The sequence below is a fragment of the Rhipicephalus sanguineus genome, chromosome 7 (genome assembly GCF_013339695.2).
Source record: "Rhipicephalus sanguineus isolate Rsan-2018 chromosome 7, BIME_Rsan_1.4, whole genome shotgun sequence".
Classification (NCBI taxonomy): Eukaryota; Metazoa; Arthropoda; class Arachnida; order Ixodida; family Ixodidae; genus Rhipicephalus; species Rhipicephalus sanguineus.
The window spans coordinates 62,195,069-62,212,751 of record NC_051182.1 but is presented as its reverse complement, the minus strand read 5'-3'; the positions used below and the strand labels follow the sequence as shown (position 1 = coordinate 62,212,751).

Below are 17,683 nucleotides of genomic sequence, written 5' to 3'. Positions count from 1 at the left end.
CAATAAATGACAAAAAAAGGCAAGGCATACAAGCACAAGCGCTACTTACAGACCGACCAGCCCTATATTCTGTCGCACCGGAGTTGTGCGTTGAATCGCTGCTCGACCTTGAGTACCATTCACTACTACGATGGACATAGCTTACAACAGCAACCGCATACTGGCAGAAGAATGCTGAAGTTGCTGCAGGTCCATTGCAATTTGCACATGCCAACACACTCGTTGGTTTCATTAGAGATGTCGCAGGAATGGGCGCCAAACATACGGCGCTGATAGAGTGAAACGCGACGATTGGCGTGTATGATGGCCGGCACTTTTCACACCACAGGCGATCAAATGGTAACCGATCACTGTCACCACTGGGAAACAAGGCTTTCGTTCCGAATACCATAATGAGACCGATCGCGAACCACCAGTGCTCACCTGCGTCTAATCAAAACCAGTCACCACGGTGGCCAATTATTGCGTTTCATTTGCTGAGGACTTCCTTTTCATGTGTTGCCATAAATGGTTTCTTAGTTGGTAAACAAATACAGGTAATGCAAGTCCTTGGGGAAGCCTTCGTCACTGCATACTTAGCAGTTCTCACCGCTTAGCCTGCAGAGTTGGCTGTCGAATACATTTCACAGGTACGATGCGTAGTAACCTTGCACTTCCGACTTGAGCTGGTTAAGTTGAACATGAGTGGTCACTTACAAATTTTCAAGAAGATTTCCGAGAAATCCTCAGGCCAACATGTCGACAGTGTTATTAAACTGGTATAGGCTGTTATTTGGTTCTCATCAAATCAGAAAATGATCTACGACCAATTTCAGCCTTAAATTCACATGTTCCGCGTAAGAGGAAAGAGTCAAAAGAAAAATGCGAAGGCAGTTATACAAACGAGAGTAAGTGTAGGCACAAAGTCATGCTAATTATCCGTGTATGGGCTTTTGCCGCAACCAGTGCTGGGCAGCACCGAAGATACATGTATGTTGGATACTATCTTAGATACTCTTTGGGTATCTTGTATCTGTATCGCCATATGTCTCGCAAAACGAGTATCTGCATTTGTATTTCCGATAGATTCAACAATGTATCGTGTACCCTAAGATACAAGATAATGCTATAGAAACACCACCGTGCGAAACAATAAAACGTCGACCTGAATTCCGGTTCTCAACCAGCTATTGCTGCTACTAAGCCACCTCAATAAACTATAACGACAGGGACATTCTTTTATATTTCCACCACAGTGCTCCAGTGAGCACAGGCGATGACGGGCACGCGGCCCTATTGGTAGAGCAGAGTCATGTGAAGGCGCTCGAGCAATCTCGACAAAAACAAGCACGCGAACTTCTACGCGCCACCTACCTTTTGTTTTCTCGATGTTTTCTTTCTTTTTAGTTGGGTTGGTGCCATGACGCTTGTTCATGGCCACTGTACTCCAATGCATGCGGCGTCTTTCGCACAAGTTCTGATGCCGCTATACCGTTGTTATCGAAGTATGTCTTGCGTGGTGCTTCGTTACAAAGTCTTAAGACTGCAAGAACGGCGCTGCCTTGAGTTTCGCTGCTTTCACACATAGGCGATTCGAAATACCTTGTGGATGTAAGTATGGCGTACACACGGTGATTCTGACTTGCATGCAAATGAGATTATAACAACAGTCGCGCTATCTGTACTGATGCTAGATACAATAGAACAAGCAATGACGTAACAGCAGCATAACAGCAGCTGAGCAGAACTGGAAGTGGCACTAGTGTGAAGTGCACTTCTCGAATATGTTGTAACGAACGCTCTACGCCAGCAGACGAGTAGAAAATGAAACATCCGTGCAGTTTTATGTCCTCAATCAATTGTGAGCGTTGACTTTGCAGTTCGTCTTCACATCATGCGTCACAAATAATATCGTTACCAATGTTTTTGCTGGTCTACACCTGTCCGTTGATGCGGTATTACTAAAATGGTAATACGCTTGCCGACGAGGTACGGCTGCACAGTGGTATTTGCGTCATCATGTGAAGGCTTCCTAATGACGTGGTTAAAAGTAAATGGCGACCTACTAGCTGGCCGCCAAGTGGAGCAGTGACGCCCATCAGTTATAACTGTGCCAAGTAAAAACCACTATCAGCGCAGCGATTAAAGAGCTGTCATGTTAAGTAGCCAAAGAAATCCAAATAAGTCGTTTCGGAATGATACTATGTACCCTGAGCAAGAAAGACAAAAATCTTGCGGTACAATGAGGTATTTCGTTAAAATGAAACAAAGTTAGTCACAGTTAAGAAATTTTAACTAAACGCTTTTGTACATAAGCCTTTGCTGCTTCATTAGATATTCTCTAACCGCTAATTTGCAGATGTATCTAAGTATCTTCAGATACATTTGGGAAGTTTCGTATCTGATATATTAACTCCAAAAGTATCTTGTATCTGTATCTCACATACTTTTCGCCCGAGTGTTTTGTATCATATCGCGATAAAATTTCAAAGTATCTTTGCCCAGCTCTGGCCGCAATATATACAAGAAATGCCGTGTTTTCCTCGTAAGAGCATTTTATTTTCATTTTTCGTGGTATATTTTTATGAACTATTCTATCACATCCGCGAGGTAGTCAAGATGTCTGACTTTCGTACGAGCCCTTAAAAGTCACCTTCTTTCCTTCTTACCCTCTTGCGTTTACAGAGGAGTCTGACTGCATTGCTTCTACGGCATACGGATCAGTCAGAATAAGTGGTACAGGGCGTGCGCTATTTTGGTATACTGGGACGACAACGTCCACTGCGTGGATCGACCTATGAAACCATCGTTGGCCATGTCACTCGGTCAACACGCTGCTCCACGAGAGTGACGTGCTCGTCACGGCACCACAGAAAGAGAAGACGATGTTGAGCATCGTGTAGGAAGACCACGCATCGTCGTACCCTTTCTTCAAGATTTAGCACTACGTGCATCGTAATATCAATCCCCTCAGTTTGTCCAGCGTGTTCACCGTGGCGTCAAGTTAGTGACGCCACGGTGAACACGCTGGGCAAGTCAGTGAGTTGATCGAATGGGTGCGAGAGCTTGCCACGTACTGCATACGGCTGCAAAAGTCATACGTCCGCATTTTACGTCATATGTAAAAGTCGCCTTTCGGTACAAATCCAGCATAGGCCCCGTGACCAAGGCGCGGCGGAAAGAGCGGGATTTCGTCGGGAAGGCTGTCTGTCGATCATCACATCGCATTCATCAAGGCTGGGCGCACTCTAGTACTGGCGCCGACAGAATTCGATTTGCGGGAATGTCGAAAAGAGAGAAAAAAGAGAAAATTTAAGGAGCAGAGAATATACACCAGAGCACGCCTGTCTCGCACCCAGGCTGCTGGCGAGCCGAGCGGATACTCTCGCACCCAGACGCCGGGCTGACCGGGCTGCCGAGGCGCGCGTGGGCTGCACCAAGTAAACAGGGCAAGCTGCAGTTCTTAGCTTTAAAGTGCAAAAAAGTACCCGTTCACGCTGCTTCAGCGTATAAGAGCTCGTCTGGGCACTATACTGCGTCGTCTTTGGATGCCAAAACAAGCAGCGCAACAAGAGGATAATAGCGTTGTCTGCGACGATTACGACATGCCACGGAAATAGTGCCGGCGCGGTGTTTTCAGCTTCGCCGCGAGTGGATAATTGTGATTCAAGCAAAAAAAAAAACTAGGAGCCGAGTGAAAATGCGCGAGTAAGTACGCTAACTGCGTGTATTCTGCAGTGTGATGCCCACCTATTTCATTTTGCGAACCTTATTTGCGTGACACGCAGCTGGGTTGAAGGCAGGCGCGAGCTTTGCGTGGGGGTGCACTTCATACCTTTGAGCGTTTCCTTTGACGAAAATCTAGTGCAAGGTAGTGCTTTCAAGCACAAGCAATCAGCATGCTTTGCCACTTTCAACGTAGTATTAAGCTTTAATGCTTTTGATGGCATCCACGCCTAGCTTCGAGATTTCGTCTTCAAAAGGTAATAGATGGCACGGTGCTCCTCAACAGCTGGCCAGAATTTCGTGTTTTCATTTTAGTGTTTGATGTCCCCAAATTTATTTGGACACGAAGCATCCAGCTGCACATAATACATATATTGGCACGTAAGTAAACAGTACTCGCGCCAGTGTCCTTTACGTCGCAGGCGTAGCTAACCGGCTTAACAAAGAGTAGCACAGTTTCGCTTGTAAAGCACGTCGTTACAAGAATAAAATCGCACAGGTAGCTTCCAAAAGGGATCGCTGAACGATACTGCAGGTTATACTCTCTGATAGCACGCTTTTGTGAGCAAGACGCATTATTGTAAGAGCGCTCGTGAAACAAAAATTACGTTCCGCGAAACTACCCGTAAAGCGTACTCTAATTATTACGCGATGCATGCTGAAATGATGAGCTTTCACAAAACTTTGTGCACAACTTGTAATATGGGGCAACAAAACATCGTTTCACTCTTTCGCGAGCTGCACTGCAATTGCGATTCACGCGTACTACAGCGAGAACGTTTTTTTACAAATGTAACAGCGTACGTATCTGACGAGGTTGCTTCCGCAGCCCACTCAGCACGTACTGTATGCATTGTGGACTTGCATGAGCAAGATGTTCTTGATGTTCCAATAAAATCAGCGAAGATATCCAGGCTAGAAGAGACTCGAAACACGCTCTCCGACGGGCTGAGTTTCGGGAGTTTCACGTTTGCTCTGTGTATCGTCTGCTGGCGTGGCAGCCCGCGCATGTTGTTTCGTCGCGTGTGCAATAGATGGCGCGACGCGCGATGCAAATATGGCGATGCGCATGGAATTCGCTGTGTTCTGGTCTATTGAAGAAGAGCTATAGATTGTGGTGATCACTTGTCTCGACGAAGAGTCGGAAATTCGTACCATTTCACAAAAAGTCGCTGGCGTGCCGCGAGACCTGAAATGCCGTGTGCCTGAAGAGTACCGCAAAGCGGATGGCGACATGATGATCTCCCTTCTCTTTTAAATGTAAACGTGAAGCGTCCCTTCAGTTTATTTGCTTCCATAAGAAAGGTAGCAGCACGTATCCTCCTAAGCAGATTATACGTTCCTCTATATCGAGGATGACAAGACCCTGTAGGCTGTATACAATGGTGCATCCGTGCACCCACGTGTACTGATCTGTTATGGACCTTGTGGCATATTTGGGAGAGATCAAGAGAAGATACCATTCACTCACGTGTTATACAGATGTAACAGTACCTTTTTGATCTATGTCCTTTTCTGGTGAACAAGCTCGAATCATTTCATAAAAAATCACCGCACGCAAGATATCTTCATTCGCCCATGGTGCACGAATGACTCATGGTGAACGGAACTTTCCGTATTAGTTGATTTGAGGCTTTCATCATGATGTGTGCTATAAAAATAGACTCTCCACAATTACAGCGCAGCATATCAGCATTTCTGGTCTCCAAAAATCAGTTCTAAAACCCGATGGAGTTAATGCCTATAGAAGCTCACAATAGCGAAAATTCACCGTTGTATTTGCACCTCTCATTCCATTCTGTGCCCTACGACCTGGTGTTATCCATAACGCAGAACTGTCATGCATGATATCTTCTAATACAAGCTCGAAACGTACGATAACAAACAATAACCTCGATGAACTAACCTCACGGTTATAAGACTTACGACTCCACCAGATGGATAAAGATGCGCTCTTCTTAAAAACTGCTGTGTAGAAATATTCGGACATTCCAAATACCAATAAACGTATGGCTAGCGGATGATTGAAAATTCGCCTCTAATATAAAAATGCACCGTTTGTGTTATTTCTAACGCAGAGTTGTATCGTGGCACTACCGGAGAAATACCCGTGGTGTATGCTAATACGCATACTCGTCTGAGCGAAGCGTTCTTGGAAGCCTGCAAGTAAAATGGCTACCCCATCATTGACTACAACGGAAGATCACAGGCGGGTGAGTTCCCCTCTGTCAACTGACTATGGCGCTGGGCAATGAGGGTAACGATGCTTCACTATGGGCGTCCGGAGGGGGAGGTGGCCTGGAATTGCATATAATATTTTCTCATACAGTAGCAATAAGCTACACAGCTTGAGTAGCACACTCCGGTCCCGCACATCCGTGTGAAACGGCATTCAGAACTGCCAGCCGAATTTTCAAGTCGTCGGTCAGGTCAGGGCAATGAAAGAATGGCCGCCTCTTCTCGAAGCACCCTACGCGTATGCACCCACCTGCAAAATGTTTTACGGACGCCCTTGTCCTTCAATGTTACTGTCTTCAGCGCTACGCACTGATACCGTGGAAGATATTTACATGTGGTGACGGCAATAGCTCAAGTGTCCCTTGGGAGTAAGAGACTATCTCTAGGTGTGCAAGCAATTACCTTGACCGCGATTGTGATTGTGATCGCTCACACGTGGGGGCGTGTACGTTGATTTACGTGCTTGTAGAGAAAACCCAGGCGGCCATAATTTTTCCGGTTTTGATTCAGGCGCACTATCACGTACCTCACCATCATATCGTGGTTATGGCACACAATACCCCGAATTTATTATTGTTCGTTGTAATAGCCAGAAGTGAGTAAGAGAAAGTAGAGAGCATCAGCGACAAGCCTATTGCAGTCTACGCGTGTGCTCACAACAGCGACTATTGGCTGTAATGTTCCGATTTCGTGCACATCGGTGTAGTGAGTACACCGCAGCTAGTGGGCAGGTTATGTCATTGTGGCCGAGGGGCATTGTCGATTGAATGAAATCAACCATTTGGCAGCATCCTCGCCCCCCTCCTGCCCTTCATTTTTACGGGCCTCTGCGTTCCTCGTGTTCTTTGTGTAGCTCGACGTGTGGGAAGAGTGGAGAGAAAAGAACCATTCTTGTACTAAGTGGTTTACATAGGAGAAACGTTTAAGTCTAAATTAATCTTCTTATTCACTGTAAGCCGCATCTAACACCGCGAGTATATGATGGGTATTTCGTATTCATATAAGGTTGTAGTGCGCAGCACGGTAAAGCTATGGTTCGCTTAGATATATCGCTATGCTCCACACCCGAACTTGATTCTACTAGCGGGGCACGAAGAAGTTTTTAACGGGAAGTGCGTCTCTACATTTTAGTATTAACATGTACACGACGAACGCATTCCTTATTTTGTCTACAGGGTAAAGAAATAATTGTGATTGATTGCCATGCTATTGAAACTGCACAAGATGACATGTCGTACGCGAGTGAGTCGCAGTTGGATCTTAATTATGAGCAGGAAATTCTAAGAAATTATGCGTGTATACGTGAAGGCATTCAAGAAACACCCTCAGATCAGTACCGCGTTTTCCGGAATTTAGCCGACGTTATGGGAGAACGCAGAGGAAGCCGTCTGTCAGCAGCGGTACCAAAATTACGATGTTGGTGATCTCATGAAAATGCATTCTTCAGAAATACCGTGACGCTGTAATTGTTCTCTCTTACAGGGTGCTCCAGACTGCAAGCCAATATGCTCCGCGGCGAGCGCTGCAGCGCTAGCAAATGTTTCATCACTCCTATACTACATAGGAAAAATCTGCACATTTCGCTACACAGCCATGCTACAAAGGTGAGTGAGAAAATTTGGTCACCGGATCATTGCACCAGAGCAAGGGAATTGCGTAGGATCGATTTGTAGCTATGATACTTGCTTTGTGTTTCGTATACAGCTGCCTATTCAGGAACCTTCGGCGACATGTGTTGCGTTGCGAACGCACTGGAGGAGGTTGTTCCTTTAGAGTTATCCTGGGAAAGAGGATACGTTAGAGATAACTTAATTGCCCTGCTTGGAAGGTGTGCGGCCGCATGTAAAGGAAGCAATGTTCGTTACTTCTTTTGCTTATTCTCTTGAAAGATTCATCAGTCAAGCAAATCGGTCTGCTCTGTTGGCAGGCCGCTAATAGAGCTATAAGCAATGTGTGCTCTTATTTGCCTCTGCCCGGAGAAATAATGCCAAGAAAGTCGTAAGTTTATGGTCTTCTGATCCGTAATGTGCATGTTTGGTCTAGTTGGTATTCCATTGATAGTACTCGAGCGTAAACTTCAGAGACAAGGGACGAAAAATTGCAACTTACACAAGCGCCAGCTTCGAAATGAATACTTATTGTTCAGGCACATATTTACAATGGTAAGCGCGAGCCTGCAGCACTCCGCTTCCAGAAATCACGACACACCAGAGATATAACTAGTCAGCTTACAAGATGAAAAGCATCAGTTACACGCAAAACTAAAACTTGTGCATAGTTCACCTGGCACTATCACGTGCTGCACCTAGAAAGCGATTCCTTCTTTGACAGGGCAATGAGCGGCACACTGATACACTGGTGATCGTCCTTGGCCCTTTCTACTGCTTCTATTATTTGTCGTGTTCTTTGGGCGGAATGAGTGTAGAGCACTGCACATATTCATATTCAGGGGTACATCTACAGCTGAGGACGTACGCCCGAATTTGCCCGCCAAAGAAAGAATTGCACTTTCTAGGTGCTGCACCTGATATTACCAGGTGAACTATGTACAAGCTTTAATCTTGCATGTAACTGAGGCGTTTTGTATTGTAAACTCACTAGTTATCACTTCAGTGTGTCGTGATTTGTGGAAGCGGAGTGGCGCAGCGCTCGGTTACAGTTATAAATAGGTGTCTGTATAACAAATATTCAGTTGGAAGTGAGCGCTTGTGCGTGTCGCAGTTCCTCGTCCTTTGTGTCTCACATTGCCGCTAAAGTAGGATCTCTGGTCTGTGGTTGCATACAACAATCCCTGCGGAAAGGAGCATGCGAGCACGTGGTGAAATAACCTGATTGAATACGCGACATACTGATTAAAAAAGCTGGGCAGAGAAAGAAGCGACATAGTTGTTTCTACAGCGGCTTGGTTTCATGGTTCTTCGCTTGCGCCTCGATAAATCGCATGCGAAATTGAAAACATTGAAGAATATTCTGAGGTCATCCTGACTGCTACCACTCTTGCTGTTTACTTCGATTGCATTCGCAGCTGCTAAAGCTACAGTGCGCCGATATAACATTCAACTAGATAGTTTCAGTTCACGGGTACAGCCTCTTTTAGGAATGGGTTTCGGTGCCGCCGTGTTGGGCTATTAAACTTGCCGTTTTTTATCGTTAACAACTAAACGAAGAGTTCTACGGTACACGCCTTCACACGAAAGCTGTTGGGGAGGTGCATTCGACGAGCGACGTTTCATGGCCTTATTAATTCATCTCGCGATATACAAAAAAAATGGGGCAGTTACGCACCAGTGGTTCGAAGACTGAGGAATCAGTAGAGCTGGTGGCGTTCCTTTCTCCTGTCTCTCCTCCGCACCCGCCCTTCCCTTTCCCACCCCTTGCTATGCTATACTACGCATGGTTGTGGTCTCTTCACCCTTTGCTCTTCTCCTTCCCTCCTCGGCACCATCAGTTCGCTTTCTCACCCATTCATATACTATACTATTCATGGCTACCCCTTGCAATACTATCGATGGCTGTGCTATTCTTCGCCCCTTCCCCTCCTCCTGTCCCTACTCCTCACCCCCACTTCGCTATCCCCCTCCTAGCTGTACCGTACTATACGTGGCTCTGGTATGCTTTCCTTCTCTCTCTTCCAATCATTTCTCTGTCTTTGTTTTTTCTATCTGTATTTCTTAGTATGTTTATTTCTATAATTCTCTCTCTCTTTTGTTCTTTTTTTTATCGTTTTTATCTGTTTATGACACTCTTCCATTTCTTTCGCTCTATTTCTCTGTTTCTCTTTTCTTGTCGCTCCCTCTTTTTTTTCTCTCTGTCTCTGTACTTATTCTCTCACTCATTGCATCCCACGCCTTACAAATCGGTGCACGTGTTGTGGGAAGCAGAAGATTAAGAAGAGGACGATGAGAGTGCGTGCCAGTTTTCAATGATGACAATTTGTGTTCGCACTACCCGGCGCGACGAAAATCTTAAACAAACTGCGCTGTTAAAAAAGTGAATATTTGTTTAACATCTCAAGGGGCGGGCGCCCATGTGTCTTACGCAAAATCGTCTATATACTACGATGATCCACGAGAAAGAAACATGGCACGCCGTGTGCAAGCGTATGGGCCGAGGAACAGCATGGTTCACTAATTTCTTCGGGCATCCCCCCCCCCTTTCGCCTCTAAACACGCGCTCATCTATAATTTACTTACCACGTGCTTACATGTTCTTTTTTTTTCATAAATATTATTGCGCTAACATATGTAGTCAGCGCAGAAAACTTTCCTTTCAGGTGAATTATCTTAATTCTGAATTATAACGGTTTCTTGAATTTATATCCTTGTTCACCGTTAATGTCTACTTTTGTGAAAACTGCGTTAAGCAATAAATTACAAGCTGTAAGAACAGATGGACGTTGGTGATGCATAGCTCAAAGGTAAAAAAAAACTTCGGAAATGTGTAACATTTCAACATTTCACGAAACGCAGATCCTAATTTTCACCTGTGTCAATAGGAGATTCGAAGTCGAATTAGTTTATCATGTAGCTTTTTAGACGTTGTACTCCGAGTAATTCTCAAAAATTTTCTGTCAGAACTGTCACGTTTCCTTTAAAAGCGGAGCTCTTTCAGCTTTCGGGTGCGCCGGGTAGTGCGAACAGAAAGTATGATAATCATGAGCCGCCACGCGCTATCTTCGTCCTGTTCTTCATCTTTTGCTTCACTCTCAAAACACGTGGGCCAATTTCTCCGGCGCGGGAAGGAATAACTCTCACGGTTGAGAGAACGATTACAAAGAGAGAGAAAGCAAGAGAAAAAAACACAACGGAAGAAAATAAAAGTTGTCGCAAAAAAAATTTCTTGGCCAGGCGGGGTTCGAACACGAGCACTGACGATCCAAAGGCGAGCGTCCTAACCACTGGGCACGCTAGCAGAGCATAGCATAGACATAGCATAGTATAGCAAGGTGAAGGGAAAGGCAAGTGAGGTTTAGAAGAAGGGAAAGGAGGAGGGGAGAGAGTAAAGCGTAGCATAGAAAGAAAAAGAAGGAGGGAAATAGATACGAAGAGAGATTTAGAAAGGAAGAGACGGAAATAAAGAAAGAGAGAACGAAAGCGAAAGAGCCAAAGCAAGAAGGGCAAGAAAGAGAAAGATAGAAAGCGCGACAAGCACAAACAAATACATAGATAGAGAAGTAAATAGAAATAGAGACCAAAGGACAGCAAAAGCACAGAGAGAGGAGAGAAAAACAAACAGATGAGGAAAAAAGAGAAACCTAAAAAGAAAGAAGGAAAACCTTCCACTTCGCACTTCAGGCTTGGCACCCTAGTGCGAAGCTGTCTTCATTCGTTTGTTGTTTTCACAGTGCCGCCCACAAAGTAGTACCTAACATTTCAGTTCTAAGCCTCCATTGCGCAGAAGTGAGTGTAAATGAAGTCAGTTGCTGGCGGAGTAGGATAGTGTTGCGCTTTGCACATAACTGAACGGAACATGGTCAACAATACGCTCTGCGACGGTGGTCTAGTGGTTACGGCGCTCGACTACTGACCCGAAGGTCGCGGTATCGGCTCCCGGCCGCGGCGGCTGCATTTTAGATGGAGGGGAAAACGTTTGAGGCTCTTGTTCTTAGGTTTAGGTGCACGTTAAGGAACCCCTGGTGGTCGAAATTTCCGGAGCCCTCCACCACGGTGTCTCTCATAATCATATCGTGGTTTTGGGACGTTAAACGCCAGACATTATTACTGTTATTGGTCGAGAATACTTTTCCGGTAAATGTCATACAGATTCCTGTCGGCGCTGATCTACCGGTGGGCGAAAACCTTCAGGACCATATGCACGTCAACGGCATCGCTGGCACGCTTCGTTGGCCAACCGGCATTAACGTTTTCAGTCTTTCGACAGTGACGGACTACGCGACCCAGCGCTCAGGTGAAGAAACCTTCATGTTCACTGGAAAGAAAAACTAAAGCATTTTGGCGCTGGCCGCAGTGCACACTATCATGTACCGCATCCGGTGAAAATGGATTTGAGATGCCCTCGTGCAATTCATAAAAAAAATAAGACTTCAAGAAACAATTCCTTACCAGAGGAAAAGAGGCCGTCCATTGCCCTGTGTGATATTTAGCATTGGTTATCAGAGGCCCATCATTTATCATTTCAACGCTAATGATCTTACACTTGAGACGACGTTCTATATTAAAATACTTAGGTAGGGGGGCACGGAAATGACATCTGATTGCATTAAATATGTCCCTCCTCAATTATGCCTCAGCTTTTAACTAGCAATGTATTTTTGCTTAATATTCCAATTTAATCTGTTCGAATTAGCTGGCTGCTTCAAATGCGCACCCTCTCGGTTTCTTGCCACGTGAAGTACGTGCTAAGAAAATAATCATACAAAGGCAGCTAATTAAGATGTCAAGAGTTAACGTCCGCCTTCTGGTCCCTTATAATTCATGTCGATGATCACTCCGAGAATATACGGAGCTGGATTTGGGAATAAGTCGGACCTAAATTAGAGGCCAATACTTACAATTTAAACAATGATATGGAAATAAGACTCCTGGTTCTTCGCGTTGTGGTTCCTCACTTTCTCCTTTCCTGAATTCCTTAATTTGTATAGGCAATTCTCATTTTTGGGAGTCTTTGCTTAAGTTGTCCGAACTACCATAGTTGTTTGCTGTCCCTGCAGCACTCGTAGGAAAGAAATATTATGAGCACTCAATATTTTGTGAACCTTCACATGCTTACAGCACTCTGATTCTGTGGTCAACTCGTGTCGTAAATATAAATTAGCATGTGCTCACGGCTTCACCACTTACCTCATCTCTTTGATGTGTTTTATGTATCAATCAATACGACCTACACCATCATTTAACGTTGAATCAGCAAGAACTACTTAAGCTATCCCAACGCTGCTTCAAATGCGAGGCATTTCGTTGCGAATAAAAGACACTTGGACCACATGTATGTATGTATGTATGTATGTATGTATGTATGTATGTATGTATGTATGTATGTCTGCCTACCTGCCTATCTATCTATCTATCTATCTATCTATCTATCTATCTATCTATCTATCTATCTATCTATCTATCTATCTATCTATCTATCTATCTATCTATCTATCTATCTATCTATCTATCTATCTATCTATCTATCTATCTATCTATCTATCTGTCTGTCTGTCTGTCTGTCTGTCTGTCTGTCTGTCTGTCTGTCTGTCTGTCTGTCTGTCTGTCTTTCTGGTTGGTTGGTTGGTTGGTTGGTTGGATGGTTGGTTGGTTGGTCGGTCGGTCGGTCGGTCGGTCGGTCGGTCGGTCGGTCGGTCGGTCGGTCGGTCGGTCGGTCGGTCGGTCGGTCGGTCGGTCGGTCGGTCGGTCGGTCGGTCGGTCGGTCGGTCGGTCGGTCGGTCGGTCGGTCGGTCGGTCGGTCGGTCGGTCGGTCGGTCGGTCGTCTCCTTAACTTGGTGTAAGCGAAAATTAGCATAAAAGAATGGGAGTGCGTGACAATCTTGATTCACAGTTAATGACATCTGACAACAGCTACGGTTGTTGACGCTGTTATTTTCCACCTTCTCCCAGTCTCGTTATATGTAGTGGTGTGGGAAGGGTTTACTTCTTTCTTAAAGTTATTGTTTCACCCCGATTTAACGCATTATCCTTCCCAGCGCCGACCCCTTAAGGGACTGCGCTGCTGCTGATATTTCCCGCCCACTCCCCAGCACTGCCGTTCCCTTTCCCTCACTGCCTTCGTGCACCACCGCTGACATTTTAACATCATAGCGTTAAAGAGGTCGTTTCGCAGAAATTCTAGTGTCGGTGCCGGCGGCGGCGTTGTTGGTTGAGAGCGAAAGTCGGTGTTGTCGGTGAGCGAAAATTTGAAACAGATGCAAATAAATAAATATTAAGAAAACCTTCGCTCTGAGTGAGAATCGAACTCGGGGCTTCTGCGTGCGAAGCAGGTGTTCTACCACGGAATCATGCCAATGCATGAAATTTGGTGCTAAAATTGCTATAAGAATATCATATATTGGGAGGAGTCTCCTTAAAGGGACACTAAAGAGAAACAATGAATCGGTTTAGATTGATAAATTGTGCTCTGAGAACTCTAATGTCGTTATTTTCGTGATCATAGGTTTATTATTAGAGGAGGAAATCAAGTTTAAAGCTTCATTTTTTAATTTTGCGCCGAAGTCATCCCGCGTGACGTCACGGATTTCAAAGTGTGTTTATGGTATTTTGACGCCATTGGCTCAACAAATTACCGAAAACTTGGTACGTTAAGTCTGTGGCCCCCTCAGAGGACAATGTACTTCATTGTTACCAATAGGAACTACGTAGTCCCTAGTAGGCGCCGTCAAACATTAACGTCACGGCGAATAGTGCGGAAACTTCAAGGTGGCGTCGCCACCCACATTTTGTTTTTGCGTGTTTTCTCGCTTACTAAGCGTCTTCTCGCAGCGAGCGTGGTGTTTTTGGCATCGTCAAAGAGTACTTTACTAATATGGGAAAAATCGTTTTGCTCTTTAGTGCCCTTTAAGAGGGGTATGGTAGGGCAAACAGCTTCTCCTGGATTCAGCTTCATATCTCAGGAAATGTACCATTTTTTGTTGGGAAATATTGTATGCCCAATAAGAGTTTGTGACCTTCAGTCTGTACAATTTCGACCCTGAACCTTTCCTTGCTTGCTTCTGGTTGAGTTGCAAGCAAGGAAAGGTACAGGGTCGAAATTGTACAGACTGGGGCACTCTTCTCGGGAACGAGCGTGAAACAAGAGTGAGGTCCAGGCAGCTGCTGTCGGCTGATCCACGTAGATATGTAGAACTCTAGAGGAAGAAAGTTGGTGTCATTTGCCTCGGAACACGAACTCAGTGTTTCTAATGATGGAAGCCCTACATATCTACGTGGATCAGCCTACAGCAGCTGCCTGGACCTCACTCTTGTTTCACGCTCGTTCACGAGAAGAGTGCACTGGTTTTCAGATTTGGAAACGCGGGGTAGTGCCCACATTCCAACTTATCTGAGGATAGAAGGTTTCACCAGCTCCAAGACCTCCAGAGCCCTCCAATGGACCGATTGGCCGAAATTCAAGACGATAATGGAAGATTGTTGTAGCGACGGCTCATCCTATAACCTAGAGGCCGCGATAAAGGATGCCCTGCAGAACTCCACGCATTCGCTTTTGACGAGTTACACGAGTTACACGCGCACCGATTTCGACATCGAACTTGAGAAGCTTCGTGCAATGCGCCGTCGCGCAGAACGAAGATAGAGACGCACAAAGTGCAAGGATGATTTGAGACTGGCTCGACGCACTCAGAAGAAAATACAGCGTCACATGGATAAACTGGCTTCGCGACGATGGGCATCCTTCTGCGAGTCGTTGGATCCACGAAAGCCTTTATCGCTTATATGGAGAACTGTCCGTGGTCTTCGCACAACCTTTAGTCAGCGACACCCGTTTAAATCTCTGGCACTTCACTTGCAGTGTAACGAGATTGACGTCGCAGAATCCTTCTGAAGAAGGATTGCCGGCGACTCAAATTTCACAGATACAAGGACGGTGGAGCTCGGCCTCCCATTTCTCTCACGTGATCACCGCATGGAGTGCCCGTTTTCTATGGATGAGCTAGAAGCTGCACTGGCATTGTGCAGACGTTCTTCGGCGCCAGGACCTGACGGCATTACATATCGTGCTCTTTGTAACCTTGGAGACGAAGCTCGGAAGGCACTCCTGCACCTATACAACGACTCCTGGCAGACTGGTACAGTTCCCCAAGCATGGAAGTCAAGTCGCCTCATTCCGCTTCTCAAAGCTGGCAAGTCGCCGCTGGACATTTCCTCATACCGTCCTATCGCGCTTGCCAGTTGCGTGGGAAAAACAATGGAAAGAATGATTCTAACACGACTGGAATTGTACTTGGAGCACTATGAAATCTATCCAGATGCCATGGCCGGATTCAGGCGCGGCCGATCTGCAACAGACAACGTTGTTGATCTGGTGACATATGTCGAACACCAGAAGACCTGTAAGAGACTGTGTGCTGCTCTGTTTCTAGACGTCAAGGGGGCTTATGATAATGTCTCCCATGAAGCCATCCTGAGTGCATTAGAAACAGTAGGTCTTGGTGGCAAGGTATATATGTGGGTGTGCAGCTACTTGCAGAGAAGGTCGTTCTACGTCACCACGGAGAATGGCCCGACAACTGAGTATTACAGTAGCCGAGGAGTCCCTCAAGGAGGAGTTCTAAGCCCTACGCTTTTCAATCTAACCCTCATTGGACTTGTCGAAAGCCTACCAAGCACCGTAAAGCTTTCTATCTACGCTGACGACATCTGCATTTGGACTTCAGGTGTGACACGGCTTCAGCTTCGCGCACGCCTTCAGAAGGCAGCCACAATGACGTCCTGCTACCTTCGTAAACAAGGCCTGGAAGTGTCTTGCGGGAAATGTGCAGTGGTAGCATTCACGAGGAAGCCAATGTCTGCCTATGGTATATCAATTAACGGAGACCTGATATCATTCAGCAGAAGCCACAGGTTCTTGGGAGTCATAATTGACAGAAACCTGTCTTGGACTCCACACGTGAACTACTTGAAGAAGCGGCTGACTGCTATATGTCACATGTTCAGATTCCTTGCAGGAAAAAAATGGAGAGTGCCGATACCATCTATGTTACAACTGTACAGGGTTCTGTTTATTGGATTCCTACGGTACAGTTTGCCTGCAATATCGAACACCGGCAAGACTAACCTGCGCGCGATTCAGAGCATTCAAGCCCCAGCTCTTAAGATATGCCTTGGGTTACCCCGCAGCGCGTCAACGGCTGAAACCATTGCCATCGCGCAAGACTACTCAATCACGACACACATTATCACCGAGACAATGCGTACGTACCTCAGGCATTATGCCAGGACCCCTTCCCACCATCTGGCGAGCCTCGCTGCTGAAAGGCCCCGCACGACATATAGTGCCACTGTCGGCAAACATCGCTCGTCATTTACTGCGGGGTACGCACCTGCGTCAAAGCCAGTGTTCCCTCCGTGGTGCTTGAGCCGCCCACGAGTTCACCTAACGGTTCCGGGAGTGCGGAAGAAGTCAGACCTACCGACACATGCACTGAAACAATTGAGCCTACTCCTACTCTACGAAAACTACGGTAACCACGTCCACATCTATACGGATGGCCCGACTACGTCGTCCAGTTCTGGTGGTGCGGTGGTTATACCATCACAAGGGATAACTCTGCGTCTTAAAACTTCACATGCGACGACGTCTACGGCGGCAGAACTCGCGGCTCTGCGCAGCGCACTAGAATTTATTGATACTGAAAGACCAAGTAAATGGGCTGTGTTTTCTGATTCAAAACCGGCGTTACAGTGCCTGCGGTCAGTTCTCCGACGAGGATGCCACGAACAGTTGACGTATGAAACCGTAAAACTTCACCACCACGTAATTCAAAAAGGCCACGATATTGACTTCCAGTGGTTACCTGGCCACTGTGGAATCAGTGGAAATGATTCCGCCGATCACGCTGCTCGCGCATCACACCAGGAAGCAAAAATTGTCCCAATTCCGCTTTTAAGGACAGACGCTGCAAGGCAGATTCGACAACTGGCCCGCAGTCTCACACTTACGGAGTGGAACGCACCAAGCATCAGACATACCAGACTACATCAACTGAACCCTTCACTGCAACTCCAACCTCCATCCGGCCTTCATCGACGCGAAGCTTCGCTTCTCTATCGCCTTTGTTTGG

At 46.0% G+C, this 17,683-nt stretch overlaps 1 protein-coding gene across 1 annotated transcript in view; it reads left to right on the top strand.

Annotated features, from left to right (window-relative positions):
- The window catches only part of LOC119398719 (glucose dehydrogenase [FAD, quinone]-like), a 65,854-nt gene that overhangs the window by 31,357 nt on the left and 16,814 nt on the right, over positions 1-17,683 (top strand). The window lies entirely within an intron of this gene.